The sequence below is a fragment of the Schistocerca piceifrons genome, chromosome 6, assembly GCF_021461385.2.
Source record: "Schistocerca piceifrons isolate TAMUIC-IGC-003096 chromosome 6, iqSchPice1.1, whole genome shotgun sequence".
Classification (NCBI taxonomy): domain Eukaryota; kingdom Metazoa; phylum Arthropoda; class Insecta; order Orthoptera; family Acrididae; genus Schistocerca; species Schistocerca piceifrons.
In genome coordinates, this window is record NC_060143.1 from 85,410,007 (window position 1) to 85,422,572 (window position 12,566).

Sequence of the window (12,566 nt, forward strand, 5' to 3'; positions counted from 1 at the left end):
TGTAGTGAACCAACATAGTTAATTCCACTGCATGGCGGCTCGATTTCACCACTACAAACACTTGGTGTTGCTCACAGGAAAAGCTCCCCAACAGCGAACCACCTAAATGAATGACACAACATGAACAGACGTGGCTCGGGTACTTAACACACCACTCAAGTTTGACGTCCTGGGTCGGTAAGCCACGAAGCTCGTAGCGATCGAACAGCTCTACACACGCTCCGACATTGCACAGGGACCACCAGCGGACCCAGCCGACTGCACCGCATAGAGATATCCTCCCTGGTCCGCACCAACTGACAGATTCCCCACAGAACCCCCCCCCCCCCCCCCCCCATCCGGAAACTATTTGCACAAGGCCAAAGATGGTACAGGGTGGAAATATCGATACACATCGCTGCTGCTCCATGTATAACAACGAAGAACCACGGCATAACCACAACAACGGTGGGAAACCAAACACCGACAGACAGCCAAGTTCAAGGAAACGCATAGTTCGGAGTGGGCACGGCTCAATGTGGTTAGTATTATATTCATACAGGGTGTTTCAAAAATGACCGGTATATTTGAAACGGCAATAAAAACTAAACGAGCAGCGATAGAAATACACCGTTTGTTGCAATATGCTTGGGACAACAGTACATTTTCAGCCGGACAAACTTTCGAAATTACAGTAGTTACAATTTTCAACAACAGATGGCGCTGCAAGTGATGTGAAAGATATAGAAGACAACGCAGTCTGTGGGTGCGCCATTCTGTACGTCGTCTTTCTGCTGTAAGCGTGTGCTGTTCACAACGTGCAAGTGTGCTGTAGACAACATGGTTTATTCCTTAGAACAGAGGATTTTTCTGGTGTTGGAATTCCACCGCCTAGAACACAGTGTTGTTGCAACAAGACGAAGTTTTCAACGGAGGTTTAATGTAACCAAAGGACCGAAAAGCGATACAATAAAGGATCTGTTTGAAAAATTTCAATGGACTGGGAACGTGATGGTTGAACGTGCTGGAAAGGTAGGGCGACCGCGTACGGCAACCACAGAGGGCAACGCGCAGCTAGTGCAGCAGGTGATCCAACAGCGGCCTCAGGTTTCCGTTCGCCGTGTTGCAGCTGCGGTCCAAATGACGCCAACATCCACGTATCGTCTCATGCGCCAGAGTTTACACCTCGATCCATACAAAATTCAAACACGGCAACCCCTCAGCGCCACTACCATTGCTGCACGAGAGACATTCGCTAACGATATAGTGTACAGGATTGATGACGGCGATATGCATGTGGGCAGCATTTGGTTTACTGACGAAGCTTATTTTTACCTGGACGGCTTCGTCAATAAACAGAACTGGCGCATATGGGGAACCGAAAAGCCCCATGTTGCAGCCCCATCGTCCCTGCATCCTCAAAAAGTACTGATCTGGGACGCCATTTTTTTCAAAGAAATCATTGGCCCAGTTTTCAGATCCGAAACGATTACTGCATCACGCTATCTGGACATTCTTCGTGAATTTGTGGCGGTACAAACTGCCTTAGACGACACTGCGAACACCTCGTGGTTTATGCAAGATGGTGCCCGGCCACATCGCACGGCCGACGTCTTTAATTTCCTGAATGAATATTTCGATGATCGTGTGATTGCTTTGGGCTATCCAAAAAATACAGGAGGCGGCGTGGATTGGCCTCCCTATTCGCCAGACATGAACCCCTGTGACTTCTTTCTGTGGGGACACTTGAAAGACCAGGTGTACCGCCAGAATCCAGAAACAATTGAACAGCTGAAGCAGTACATCTCATCTGCGTGTGAAGCCATTCTGCCAGACACGTTGTCAAAGGTTTCGGGTAATTTCATTCAGAGACGCCATATTATTGTTACGCATGGTGGATATGTGGAAAATATCGTACTATAGAGTTTCCCAGACCGCAGCGCCATCTGTTGTTGAAAATTGTAACTACTGTAATTTCGAAAGTTTGTCTGCCTGAAAATGTACTGTTGTCCCAAGCATATTGCAACAAACGGTGTATTTCTATCGCTGCTCGTTTAGTTTTCATTGCCGTTTCAAATAAACCGGTCATTTTTGAAACACCCTGTATGAAATAATGATAATAGTGATGATATTTTAAAAAATAATTTAGTTTTGTGACTGAAACACAATCAAACCTATTTGTTCTTACCCTCCAGAAATCTCATTTTACCGCCCATGGGGTTATTACCCCAGATTGCAAAACTTCTTGTAAGTATACGGGATGTATCAAAAAGATTCCTACGATTTTAAAAAATCATAACTATTACGCTATTTGAGATGTGTACGTGAACAACATACTGTTGGATAGATGAAACTCTCGAGTTTTACATGGCTCCCGGTAGGTAGCAGCAGTGTGAACCCACTTCTGTTTTAGTAAAAATGCTGCCTGGACAACAGAAATCTTTTGTGTTGTAAGTTTTGCGCAGTGCGGATCAGTAGTAACTGTTCAGCGTGACTTTAGTAGTAGGTATGGTGTGGATCCTCCTACAGCACAGAGCATTAGACGATGGAATGAACATTTACGGGAAACAGTTTGTTTGTATAAAGGAAAATCGCTGGTCCATCCCCGAGTGTGTGATACAAACGCCGAACGCATGCGCCATGAGTTAACAAGAGTCCACAGAAGTCCGTTCGCCGTGCAGCTCGACCGCTCAACATACCACGATTTCCCTCTGGAGTGTGTTACGTCCGACTTTACACATGAAGCCATACAAAATTCAGCTACTGCAAGCTCTTCGTGAAGGTGACAAACAGCAACGTGTGGAGTTCTGTAATTTCGTTCTTGGCGAGATGGAGGATGACAGTTCTCCTCCAAGCTTAGTGTTTAGTGACGAAGCAACATTCCATTTAAATGGAGAGGTGAACGATCATAATGTGAGAATATGGGGTACAGAACAGCGACATGAAGTTGTAGAACATGAGAGCGACCCTCCAAAATTTAGTGTGTTTTGTGCGGTTTCACGGGAAAAGGTGTATGGTCCATTTTTCTTTGCCGAGAACACTGTTACAGAAATCAGATATGTCGATATGCTTGAGAACCTCCTGTTCCCACAGTTGGAGGCTGTTTCGAGCGGCTTCATTTACCATCAGCATGGGTCATCGCCCCACTGGCAACTATAAGTGCGGGAATTTTTAAATCAAAGGGCGACTGAATGTTGGATCGGTCGCACTGGACCAAATGATTAAGCCTTACACTACTGGACTCGAAGGTCTCCTGACGTGACTGTATGTGATAAATTATTGAGGCGGTTTATAAAAACTCTATTTATGTAGTTCTGGTAGCCACAATAACAATGAGCTGAGACACCGCATAAGCAGCTGTGGAAGCTGTAAGTGTGGGAACAATTTGAATAGCGGATTGGCATATGCCGTGCATCTCACGGGGGCATATTGAACACGTATGAAAAAAACCTTTTTGAGTTTCTCGTTCATCAAAAAACAAAATCAGTTGTATATGTTTATTAGTTTCAGAAATATAGACGTGCCAAATCGAATGATTCTTTTCGATACACCCTGTACTTTAAGTAAAGTAGATGCCTATAAACCGAAGATATGTGCATTCCGATAATACACTACTGGCCATTAAAATTGCTACACCACGAAGATGACGTGCTACAGTCGCAAAATTTAACCGACAGGAAGAAGATGCTGTGATATGCAAATGATTAGCTTTCCAGAGGATTCACATAGGTTTGGCACCGGTGGCGACATCTACAACGTGCTGACATGAGGAAAGCTTACAACCGATTTCTCATACACAAACAGCAGTTGACAGGCGTTGCCTGATGAAACGTTGTTGTGATGCCTCGTGTAAGGAGGAGAAATGCGTACAACCACGATTTTGATAAAGGTCAGGTTGTAGCCTATCGCGATTGCGTTTTATCGTTGCTCGAGATCCAATGACTGTTAGCAGAATATGGAATCGGTGGGTTCAGGTGGGTAATACGGAACGCCGCGCTGGATCCCAACGGCTTCGTATCACTACCAGTCGAGATGACAGGCATCTTATCCGCATGGCTGTAGCGCATCGTGCAGCCACGTCTCGATCCCTGAGTCAACAGATGTGGATGTTTGCAAGACAACAACCATCTGCACGAACAGTTGGAGGCTGCATCACAGACAGGAGCACCTGCGATGGTGTACTCAACGATGAACCTGGCTGCACGAATGGCAAAACGTCATTTTTTCGGATGAATCCAGGTTCTGTTTACAGCATCATGATGGTCGCATCCGTGTTTGGCGACATCGCAGTGAACGCACATTGGAAGCGTGTATTCGTCATCGCCATACTGGCGTATCACCCGGCGTGATGGTATGGGGTGCCATTGGTTACACATCTCGGTCACCTCTTGTTCGCATTGACGGCACTTTGAACAGTGAACGTTACATTTCAGATGTGTTAGGACCCGTGGTTCTACTCTTCATTCGATCCCAGCGAAACCCTACATTTCAGCAGGATAATGCACGCCCACTAGTTGCAGGTCCTGTACGGGCCATTCTGGATACAGAAAATGTTCGACTGCTGCCCTGGACAGCACATTCTCCAGATCTCTCACCAATTGAAAACGTCTGGTCAATGGTGGCAGAGCAACTGACTCGTCACAATACGCCAGTCACTACTCTTGATGAACTGTGGTATCGTGTTGAAGCTGCAAGGGCAGCTGTAACTGTACACGCTATCCGAGCTGTGTTTGACTCAATGCCCAGTCGTATCAAGGCCATTATTACGGCCAGAGGTGGTTGTTCTGGGTACTGATTTCTCAGGATCTATGCATCCAAACTGCGTGAAAATGTAATCACATATCAGTTCTAGTATAATATATTTGTCCAATGAATAGCCGTTTATCATCTGCATTTCTTCTTCATGTAGCAATTTTAATGGACAGTAGTGTAATTTGAACGGTACGTGTGCTGGACAGCAGGTGTAAGAAGCACAGTTGTGGAAGGCGCGTTGCTCATAAGCAACGTACTCTGAGCGGCAGACAACCGGATGCAGAGGAGACAGCAGACGGCAAGCAGCAGGCGGCGTTCGTTAGCGTCCAGCCGGCGGCGGCAGCGGCGACGGCGGCGGCGGCAGCGGCAGCGGCTGTGGTGGTGGTGTCGCCCAATCCAATTACGGAGCTGGGAGGAGGAGGATAAAGAAGGGGGAGGGAGGGTGGTTTGCCGGCAGCGCCGCGGGGCTGCTCTGCTCGCGCGACGTCTGCAATTATCACGCGCAGCCGAGTGTGGGTCTCGGTTTTGCGTGGCAAGGCGAACCGTCAGGCAGCGGGGCTGTAGTCTGGATGCGCAGTTACGACGGCGATGGACTGTCTGGCTCTCTGGAAGTCTGAGATTATTAAAAGATCATGATTTTCCTACAGGAGATTGTTATCTTACCTCTCATTCCTTTTTCCGTCCATTGTCCACATTAAACAATGCCCAGTGCAAGTAATTAATAAGCAAAGTCTTTTATTAAGGTCTGAGTGGAGCGAATGTTACAATAAACTTTCAAGTTTACTTAGCTTGTCATGTTGAGATGCCTTCAGTTCTTCTTGTCTAGGGGTATGGTTCTTGAAGTTGAAAATCTGACATCAAGTCCTCACGGTTGGTTTGAACTAAATAAATTTTTTTACGTAAATATATATTCCACTGTTTTCCATGCACTTTAATATATCATATAGTATTTTAAATTTTCACATTAAGAAAGCCGAAATTACATTGTTCGCATCTATTATATAAAAATACGTCTGATCACATCGGAGGCAAGATTACGACTTAGCACTCTGCGGAAATAACAATGTTCCAAAGGGTTTACAATTTTTCTTAATAAATGAATTCCTTCTAGCTTTCGTTTAATTTCGATTATTACTTCATAAATGAATGCAGAAATATGCGTAGTAAATAGTACAGGATTTCGTAATTTGAAATTTTTCTTTAAAAAATATATAACCGTGCATTCAGAACTAGTACTTATCGATTATAATTTCGAAACTGAAATATTTTATAAAGTGATTCCTTTTCATAAATTTAGCTTTAATTATGACATACTGTGTATAAAATTATATGAAAGTCTTTAGAAAAGCAACTGAGATAATATTGACCTCACAAGAACTCTAAAAATGATACTGGAATCGACAACTATGTATGAGGGAAAGTAATACTACAGGAGGATGTCCCGTTACAAGGTATATGATGTTTTCCCACTAAAAGAAACTCTCTGCTCGAGTGCCACGTGAGGAAAATCCTTTAAAGGTGGGATTATTGCGTCCTTCCTGGTTTATTACCTTTATCACACGGGTAAATAACCACGATGTCTACAGCTACTGCCAAGACCTCGACGAGCTGCAGACGTGGTAAAATTTCTAGAATGCTAATGTGTTGGTAATAGAGTTGTAAACTACCGTAGGCTACCGTAGACTATCATAGGTAAGTGTAGACGTCAGTCGCTTCGTAGCAACCTTGGTCAGTGCTCGCGTTACTTGGGCGCTAGGTGTGTTGATACCTATCGAGCTTTACCTCATATTGATTGCTTTTCCTAAGTATGTGATCACTATTTTACTAGATAACCCTAGCAACTGGAAGCGGTAAACCGCCCGTAAACTGAGTGATGATGTATAAAGGGCCATGCAACGTACGGAACATTTTTGTTACAAGCATTTATCCTCCTGTATATTACTTACAAAGAAACAGAGTTATAGAAAAGTTAAATTGTCAGTGTTTAATTCAGGTTTTATTCTAAGAGTGTTGATTTTTAACGTGAAACAGAGGGATGCTTTAGTAAAAATACTAATACTATATGATAAATTCGTATTTCTTTAAACTCAATTTCCTCAAAAAAAGCTAAAATTGAAAAAAAAAGCGTAGAACAAAAATATATCACACGTTGCTTCAGTACTTCGTAGAGATTGTATAAAACATGTTTCGGTTACTGGAAAATAAATTTCGCATGACAGAAAACTCTTACCTTCGATGAAGATGAAGAACGTTCTATTGATTAAAAACTAAAACCAATAATTATATAAAATTTCGTACGTTGGAGCAAATAAACTGTACTTGCATCAAACGTAATTGCTTTGGTTACTTAAAAACTCAGAAGCTACGCAATAAAATAATTTTTACTTCTTATAAAATTTAATTTATATTTTGTAAGGATATAAAATACACTGTGGAGGAACACTGAGTGAAGTGCGTTACTAATTATGTGACGAACAAACAGACATAAAAGCAAAAAGAAGTCGTCTGCTCCCTGTTCCTCTCTTATTAGTTCATCTAAGTTTTGTTCCCTGCCAATGTTACCAGTACTACCGGTAAACCTCACATTTACTACGTCATTTATGCACCGTGCCAAAACTACTGAGCCATAGATTTGGTAGAGTGCAATGCTAATTCGTAAATATGTTGCAGAATTACCCTTTGTAAAATGGACGCTGCCTTGTCGGACCAGTGGATCGAGAATCTGAGTTACAAAGGCGTGATCAGCGTTAGCAGCTGTACAATGGATTGTCCACACTGGATCGCACAACCAAACGTTGCTGAAGACATTAATATGAAAACCTTAATTAATTGCAATCTTGTCTTTCGTTTTCCGGTTCAAATCAAGTTAATAGTTTTCGCACAAGGGCAGATTTTCTTACGCAGGTATGGCTGAACTTAATAATCATTCAAGGCTAGTTAGGAAAAAGCTGTGCATTGGATCTATTAAGTACGAAATATAATCGAAATTACGTTACAGCAGATATTTTTGCTTATCATGGCCAGTTCAAAGTAACTGAGATGTTTTACATGTATCAACTTCGTTGAAATTTAGATCGAAGAGTTTAACCTAAGTGGTATATTAAGAAAAGTTTTGAGTACGAGCTACCTATTATATTCCTTGGAATTTATGTGCGCTCATTGGGATTTGTTAATTTTGGAACTATCAGCGAGATCAGGAACCATTCTCTAGCTGAACGAATTCAAATTCTGATGATAATTCACGGGCTTATTCATTAATAAATAGTGATCTTTCTTGTTGTTGTTATGGTCTTCAGTCCAGATACTGGTTTGATGCAGCTCTCCATGCTACTCTATCCTGTGCAAGCTTCTTCATCTCGCAGTACCTACTGCAATCTACAACCTTCTGAATCTGCTTAGTGTATTCATCTCTTGGTCTCCCTCTAAGATTTTTACCCTGCACCCTGCCATCCAGTACTAAATTGGCGATCCCTTGATGCCTCAGAACATGTCCTACCAACCGATTCCTTCTTATAGTCAAGTTGTGCCAGAAGTTTCTCTTCTCCCCAATTCTATTCAATACCTCCTCATTAGTTATGTGATCTACCCATCTAATCTCTCTCATTGTTCTGTAGCACCACATTTCGAAAGCTTGTAATCTCTTCTTGTCCAAACTATTTATCGTCTATAATTCACTTCTATACATGGCTACACTCCATACAAATACTTTCAGAAACGCCTTCTTGACACTTAAGTCTATATTCGGTGTTAACAAATTTCTCTTCTTCAGAAACGCCTTCCTTGCCATTGCCAGTCTACGTTTTATATCCTCTCCACTTCGACCACCATCAGTTATTTTGTTCCTTCAGAATTTTAAAGAGAGTATTCTAGTCAACATTGTCAAAAGCTTTCTCTAAGTCTACAAATGCTACAAACGTAGGTTTGCCTTTCCTTAATCTATATTATAAGTCGTAGGGTCAGTATTGTCTCACGTGTTCCAACATTTCTACGGAATCCAAACTGATCTTCTGCGAGGTCGGCTTCTACCAGTTTTTCCATTCGACTGTAAATAATTCGCGTTAATATTTTGTAGCTGTGACTTATTAATTTTCACGTCAGTCAACACTTGCTTTCTTTTAGGATTTCTTAGGGGATTAAATTGAAGCCCCTTTTTAATAGGATCTCTCTGAAGTGAAATTTACATCGTGAAACTTCTGGAAGTCAAGTAGGCCTGTGTGTAGATTGATGAACATTCTCCCAGTAATGCGAGAGCCCTTGGTACGTGATTCGACACAATCCCAAGACAGACAGGTGTCAGGTACGGAGGCGAACCTTTGATGGCCACTGCTAATTGGTCGGCGGGTCTGACTGCTGTGCAGAAGGCCTGCATTTGATTTCCGGTACTTAGAGGGAGTTTTCCCTGATGAGAAAACTCGAACGGGTTGCATTCAGCCTTGTGATACGAAGTGAGTGACCGCTTCATGAGCTTATAGGTGTCAGAAAGCCGTCAACAGAATGCGATGCCGTTTATCGGGAATCCATGACCGCACTACTCCAAATGGAGCCGCATGTTTTGTGGTGTTGACGGCAGCCCACACATGAACAGAAACAACGTTGACGTGTCGTCGCTATTCTCTAATCAATAGTGCTGGGTGACACAGATTCTTGCAGGGATTACAATACCTGTTCTCGGAAGGTAGGCGCATTTGTGAAGATGTTATGATGAGCTTGGCGCACGAAGCGGCGGTCCGTCCCTGTAGTGGCCGGGCGTGATCGGCTGGAACCTCGACCATAAGTGTGAGTACCTTCACGTTTCTATGAAGTTCAACATAGGACCACTGTCATATCCGAATGCACCACAAATCGGGATATTGCGCATTCGGCCAGTTCACACGAGTAAGTGCCATCTCTGAGTCCTAATGTAAGCTTGAGCCAGATAGTAGTGGATTCTATCGTTAATTTCATTCTCTTGTTACGGCCAAGCATTAGCCGGCAGCTTAATCTGCCTGTAATTTTCTCATCCCACGGTCTGGCGACAGCAAGTCAGCACCGGGGAGGGCAATGTCAGTCATGTTCCTCCCTCCTGCGCTGACAAGGTAACGTCACCAAGGCGACGTTGACCAAGCCACGCCTCGGAACTTTCCATGCCACCCACGTGGGTTTCTTGGCTTCTGACCAACCAGGGTGGAGGAAGCCGTGCAGCCATGCTGCATGTACGCTGCCGCCCATCGGCGAGAAGCTCTCTCTGCCATGCGCCTTGTAGCTCTGAACACCACCTGCCTCTCCCGGTGCTGCGGCGCCGTGGACTTTGTGTCTGTAGCCACAACGCCATTTGGAGACTTGTCCGAAATGCAGACGCCACTGTTCATTAACTTCGCCCAGATTTGATGCAAACTATGCATCGCTTACCACTATGCTCTGGCTCACCCTCGCCTACCTAGACCAGACTCATGTTGCCCATTTGAATGCATCTTCTGCCAATAAATGGCCTCGTCACAAAAATTGTCCAAATGATTTATTTCTGCCCAGCGCCTTAGCCTCTCCGGCGATCCTGAACACTAAGCACTGATCACTCAGCGCCAGATGCTGTAAACATGAACAACGCTAATGCTTTCTGGAGACCTTCTACCTGTCAGCGAGAATGCTGATCATTTACATATCCGCCGACAGTATATACAGGGTTATTACAAATGATTGAAGCGATTTCACAGCTCTACAATAACTTTATTATTTGAGATATTTTCACAATGCTTTGCACACACATACAAAAACTCAGTTTTTTTAGGCATTCACAAATGTTCGATATGTGCCCCTTTAGTGATTCGGCAGACATCAAGCCGATAATCAAGTTCCTCCCACACTCGGCGCAGCATGTCCCCATCAATGAGTTCGAAAGCATCGTTGACGCGAGCTCGCCGTTCTGGCACGTTTCTTGTTAGAGGAGGTTTAAAAACTGAATCTTTCACATAACCCCACAGAAAGAAATCGCATGGGGTTAAGTCGGGAGAGCGTGGAGGCCATGACATGAATTGCTGATCATGATCTCCACCACGACCGATCCATGGGTTTTCCAATCTCCTGTTTAAGAAATGCCGAACATCATGATGGAAGTGCGGTGGAGCACCATCCTGTTGAAAGATGAAGTCGGCGCTGTCGGTCTCCAGTTGTGGCATGAGTCAATTTTCCAGCATGTCCAGATACACGTGTCCTGTAACGTTTTTTTCGCAGAAGAAAAAGGGGCCGTAAACTTTAAACCATGAGATTGCACAAAACATGTTAACTTTTGGTCAATTGCGAATTTGCTGCACGAATGCGTGAGGATTCTCTACCGGCCAGATTCGCACATTGTGTCTGTTCACTTCACCATTAAGAAAAAATGTTGCTTCATCACTGAAAACAAGTTTCGCACTGAACGCATCCTTCTTCCATGAGCTGTTGCAACCGCGCCGAAAATTCAAAGCGTTTGACTTTGTCATTGGGTGTCAGGGCTTGTAGCAATTGTAAACGGTAAGGCTTCTGCTTTAGCCTTTCCCTTAAGATTTTCCAAACCGTCGGCTGTGGTACGTTTAGCTCCCTGCTTGCTTTATTCGTCGACTTCCGCGGGCTACGCGTGAAACTTGCCCGCACGCGTTCAACCGTTTCTTCGCTCACTGCAGGTCGACCCGTTGATTTCCCCTTACAGAGGCATCCAGAAGCTTTAAACTGCGCATACCATCGCCGAATGGAGTTAGCAGTTGGTGGATCTTTGTTGAACTTCGTCCTGAAATGTCGTTGCACTGTTATGACTGATTGCTGTGAGTGCATTTCAAGCACGACGTACGCTTTCTCGGCTCCTGTCGCCATTTTGTCTCACTGTGCTCTCGAGCGCTCTGGCGGCAGAAACCTGAAGTGCGGCTTCAGCCGAACAAAACTTTATAAGTTTTTCTACGTATCTGTAGTGTGTCGTGACCATATGTCAATGAATGGAGCTACAGTAAATTTATGAAATCGCTTCAATCATTTGTAATAGCCCTGTACATTGACATCTGGCCATGTCTTGTGGGTGCTTCAGTTTTTTGCCAGGCAGTGTATTTTCTTCCCAGAACAGACCACCAGTCGGCCACGGGGAAATTCCAGTGGTGGGCTCGATTCCTCAAAACCTTCAGACCTGGTGCTAGTAATGATATTCCCAATTAAGGGGAGACGTATGTAACATAATTTGTCCCCCACGAGCCACACGATCACTGTGCCTGTGTGGATTCTTTCCTGCGGCCGGGAGTCCGTGTTCACGGGACTCACTGAAAACTCCGAGGGCGGACGAAGCGAACGTTTCAATATTGGTAACACATCTCATGTTAATGTGGACAATAGAGCATGCAGGTGAAGCATATTATTCTTGGGAATATTGGATCCATTACGAACTGTAGGGTAATACTTCGCCTTTGTCACATTCCCTTCAGCTGTTGGTATACAGGGTGAGCCACGTAAGACGTAACACCCATTTTATTTCGTGAACGGTTCCAGGTATCGACAGAGGTTTCAGGCAAACTATAGTACGCTTTGGAGCAAGTACTTCGACTATGTTAAAGAGCCGTAGCTCTTGCAGTGATCGAGATAGTGAAGCAAGTATGAGTTTTTAAAACAGAGTGATATACTTTTTTTAACGGCAACGGAAAATACTTGAATAGACTGCAGTGGTTTTTTTTTTAGTCATAAGTCTTCTGACTGGTTTGATGCGGCCCGCCACGAATTCCTGTCCTGTGCCAACCTCTTCATCTCAGAGTAGCACTTGCAACCTACATCCTCAGTTAATGCTGGATGTATTCCAATCTCTGTCTTCCTCTACAGCTTTTGCCCTGTACGGCTCCCTCTAGTAC